The following is a 5,150-nucleotide window of genomic DNA, read 5'->3' as shown; positions in this document are numbered from 1 at the left end:
TGCAGTTTTTTGTTTTTTTACGTGTTATTTCTTACATTAGTACCCCAGGTCATCTTAGGTTTCATTACATACAGTCGAGAAGAACTACTGAATATAAGATCAGCGTCAACTCACCATCAGTACGACCAAGAATATGTTTTTCGCAACGCGGATCCTGTGTTCTGCCTTACAAACAGGACAACGGAGTGGATCCCATGCAGCGACCCAAAAAAAACATTCCGAAAAAGAGGGAAACGAGGCGGTCTTCTGGTCAGACTCCGGAGACGGGCACACCGTGCACCACTCCCTAGCATTCTTCTTGCCAATGTCCAGTCTCTTGACAACAAGGTTGATGAAATCCGAGCAAGGGTAGCATTCCAGAGGGACATCAGAGACTGTAACGTTCTTTGCTTCACGGAAACATGGCTCACTGGAGAGACGCTATCCGAGGCGGTGCAGCCAACGGGTTTCTCCACGCATCGCGCCGACAGAAACAAACATCTTTCTGGTAAGAAGAGGGGCGGGGGCGTATGCCTTATGGCTAACGAGACATGGTGTGATGAAAGAAACATACAGGAACTCAAATCCTTCTGTTCACCTGATTTAGAATTCCTCACAATCAAATGTAGACCGCATTATCTACCAAGAGAATTCTCTTCGATTATAATCACAGCCGTATACAGTGCCTTGCGAAAGTATTCGGCCCCGTTGAACTTTGCGACCTTTTGTCACATTTCAGGCTTCAAACATAAAGATATAAAACTGTATTTTTTTGTGAAGAATCAACAACAAGTGGGACACAATCATGAAGTGGAACGACATTTATTGGATATTTTATAACTTTTTTAACAAATCAAAAACTGAAAAATTGGGCGTGCAAAATTATTCAGCCCCTTTACTTTCAGTGCAGCAAACTCTCTCCAGAAGTTCAGTGAGGATCTCTGAATGATCCAATGTTGACCTAAATGACTAATGATGATAAATACAATCCACCTGTGTGTAATCAAGTCTCCGTATAAATGCACCTGCACTGTGATAGTCTCAGAGGTCCGTTAAAAGCGCAGAGAGCATCATGAAGAACAAGGAACACACCAGGCAGGTCCGAGATACTGTTGTGAAGAAGTTCAAAGCCGGATTTGGATACAAAAAGATTTCCCAAGCTTTAAACATCCCAAGGAGCACTGTGCAAGCGATAATATTGAAATGGAAGGAGTATCAGACCACTGCAAATCTACCAAGACCTGGCCGTCCCTCTAAACTTTCAGCTCATACAAGGAGAAGACTGATCAGAGATGCAGCCAAGAGGCCCATGATCACTCTGGATGAACTGCAGAGATCTACAGCTGAGGTGGGAGACTCTGTCCATAGGACAACAATCAGTCGTATATTGCACAAATCTGGCCTTTATGGAAGAGTGGCAAGAAGAAAGCCATTTCTTAAAGATATCCATAAAAAGTGTCGTTTAAAGTTTGCCACAAGCCACCTGGGAGACACACCAAACATGTGGAAGAAGGTGCTCTGGTCAGATGAAACCAAAATTGAACTTTTTGGCAACAATGCAAAACGTTATGTTTGGCGTAAAAGCAACACAGCTGAACACACCATCCCCACTGTCAAACATGGTGGTGGCAGCATCATGGTTTGGGCCTGCTTTTCTTCAGCAGGGACAGGGAAGATGGTTAAAATTGATGGGAAGATGGATGGAGCCAAATACAGGACCATTCTGGAAGAAAACCTGATGGAGTCTGCAAAAGACCTGAGACTGGGACGGAGATTTGTCTTCCAACAAGACAATGATCCAAAACATAAAGCAAAATCTACAATGGAATGGTTCAAAAATAAACATATCCAGGTGTTAGAATGGCCAAGTCAAAGTCCAGACCTGTACAGTTTTATATCTTTATGTTTGAAGCCTGAAATGTGGCAAAAGGTCGCAAAGTTCAACGGGGCCGAATACTTTCGCAAGGCACTGTATATCCCCCCCCAAGCAGACACATCGATGGCTCTGAACGAACTTTATTTAACTCTTTGCAAACTGGAAACCATTAATCCGGAGGCTGCATTCATTGTAGCTGGGGATTTTAACAAGGCTAATCTGAAAACAAGACTCCCTAAATTTTATCAGCATATCGATTGCGCAACCAGGGGTGGAAAGACCTTGGACCATTGTTACTCTAACTTCCGCGACGCATATAAGGCCCTGCCCCGCCCCCCTTTCGGAAAAGCTGACCACGACTCCATTTTGTTGATCCCTGCCTACAGACAGAAACTAAAACAAGAGGCTTCCACGCTGAGGTCTGTCCAACGCTGGTCCGACCAAGCTGACTCCACACTCCAAGACTGCTTCCATCACGTGGACTGGGATATGTTTCGTATTGCGTCAGATAACAATATTGACGAATACGCTGATTCGGTGTGCGAGTTCATTAGAACGTGCGTTGAAGATGTCGTTCCCATAGCAACGATTAAATCATTCCCTAACCAGAAACCGTGGATTGATGGCAGCATTCGCGTGAAACTGAAAGCGCGAACCACTGCTTTTAATCAGGGCAAGGTGTCTGGTAACATGACCGAATACAAACAGTGCAGCTATTCCCTCTGCAAGGCTATCAAACAAGCTAAGCGTCAGTACAGAGACAAAGTAGAATCTCAATTCAACGGCTCAGACACAAGAGGCATGTGGCAGGGTCTACAGTCAATCACGGACTGCAGGAAGAAATCCAGCCCAGTCACAGACCAGGATGTCTTGCTCCCAGGCAGACTAAATAACTTTTTTGCCCGCTTTGAGGACAATACAGTGCCACTGACACAGCCTGCAACGAAAACATGCGGTCTCTCCTTCACTGCAGCCGAGGTGAGTAAGACATTTAAACGTGTTAACCCTCGCAAGGCTGCAGGCCCAGACGGCATCCCCAGCCGCGCCCTCAGAGCATGCGCAGACCAGCTGGCCGGTGTGTTTACGGACATATTCAATCAATCCCTATACCAGTCTGCTGTTCCCACATGCTTCAAGAGGGACACCATTGTTCCTGTTCCCAAGAAAGCTAAGGTAACTGAGCTAAACGACTACCGCCCCATAGCACTCACTTCCATCATCATGAAGTGCTTTGAGAGACTAGTAGGACCATATCACCTCCACCCTACCTGACACCCTAGAACCACTCCAATTTGCTTACCGCCCAAATAGGTCCACAGACGATGCAATCTCAACCACACTGCACACTGCCCTAACACATCTGGACAAGAGGAATACCTATGTGAGAATGCTGTTCATCGACTACAGCTCGGCATTCAACACCATAGTACCCTCCAAGCTCGTCATCAAGCTCGAGACCCTGGGTCTCGACCCCGCCCTGTGCAACTGGGTACTAGACTTCCTGACGGGCCGCCCCCAGGTGGTGAGGGTAGGCAACAACATCTCCTCCCCGCTGATCCTCAACACTGGGGCCCCACAAGGGTGCGTTCTGAGCCCTCTCCTGTACTCCCTGTTCACCCACGACTGCGTGGCCACGCACGCCTCCAACTCAATCATCAAGTTTGCGGACGACACAACAGTGGTAGGCCATAAAGATCATCAAGGACATCAACCACCCGAGCCACTGCCTGTTCACCCCGCTATCATTCAGAAGGCAAGGTCAGTACAGGTGCATCAAAGCTGGGACCGAGAGACTGAAAAACAGATTCTACCTCACAAGGCCATCAGACTGTTAAACAGCCACCACTAACATTGAGTGGCTGCTGCCAACACACTGACACCGACTCAACTCCAGCCACTTTAATAATGGGAATTGATGGGAAATGATGTAAATATATCACTAGCCACTTTAAACAATGCTACCTTATATAATGTTACTTACCCTACATTATTCATCTCATATGCATACGTATATACTGTACTCTATATCATCGACTGCATCCTTATATAATACATGTATCACTAGCCACTTTAACTATGCCACTTTGTTTACATACTCATCTCATATGTATGTACTGTACTCGATACCATCTACTGTATCTTGCCTATGCTGCTCTGTACCATCACTCATTCATATATCCTTATGTACATATTCTTTATCCCCTTACACTGTGTATAAGACAGTAGTTTTGGAATTGTTAGTTAGATTACTTGTTGGTTATTACTGCATTGTCGGAACTAGAAGCACAAGCATTTCGCTACACTCGCATTAACATCTGCTAACCATGTGTATGTGACAAATAAAATTTGATTTGATTTGATTTAGTTGAAGAGGTTTATCCTGGGATGCCAGGGCGCGGAGCGGGCAGGATACATGAGATGGGCAGTTGAAGGGGGTCAAACGTCGAGAGGCTGTGGACATCACCCTGATACCCGCCTTGGCCTCACTCCTCCTGGGCTTGGAGGACATCTTGGGGAGGGTGAAGCCGTCCACCAGGACCGTGTCGCCCACCCTGGTCCTGAACGGAGCCCTGTTGAGGCCCATGCAGTGCCTGGATGCTGCCCTCCTCTGCCCCAGCCTCACCCAGCCCTTTATCTGGAGGTATGTCCGCATGGGCAGGGCCATACCTGGGAGGACCACCACAGAGCACAGCTTGGTGGCCAGGTGACTCACACACTCCCTGTGGCTGTACTGAAGGGCGATCCTCAGGGGGACACGACCCTGGGGATCCCGACAGGCAAGGGTCAGAACGCTGCTGGCGATAAAGAGTTTGAGGATGGTGAGCTGGCCGCGCTCGATGGAGGCGACAGCGGGACACTTGGCGACGTCGGGGTGGGCCGTCTGGTGGCACCACTCACGGTAAGGGTGAACCCCCACCGGCTCAATGACACGCACCCCCCTCTCCAGCAGCCAGGTCCAGGTGGCCCAGAGAAGCAGCGATGTAGAGTGCCACCCGGAGCTGGAACCTGGAATAATACAGAATCAATGTATTTATAACACGTTTCAAGTTTTTTTGTTGTCAAGTTCACAAGATATAACAAGGGTTATAAAACAGTACAGTAAAATGCTTACTTGCAAGCTCTTTCCCACAATGCAGTATTAAATATCAGGGTAAGAGAAAAAACGTATGAAGGAAAAAAACACGAGAATATAAGCTATATACAGGGTCAGTACTATCATTGTAAGCTATATACAGGGTCAGTACTATCATTGTAAGCTATATACAGGGTCAGTACCATTATTGTAAGCTATATA

This window comes from Oncorhynchus mykiss, chromosome 1, assembly GCF_013265735.2.
Source record: "Oncorhynchus mykiss isolate Arlee chromosome 1, USDA_OmykA_1.1, whole genome shotgun sequence".
Lineage (NCBI taxonomy): Eukaryota > Metazoa > Chordata > Actinopteri > Salmoniformes > Salmonidae > Oncorhynchus > Oncorhynchus mykiss.
This window is presented reverse-complemented; position numbering follows the sequence as displayed.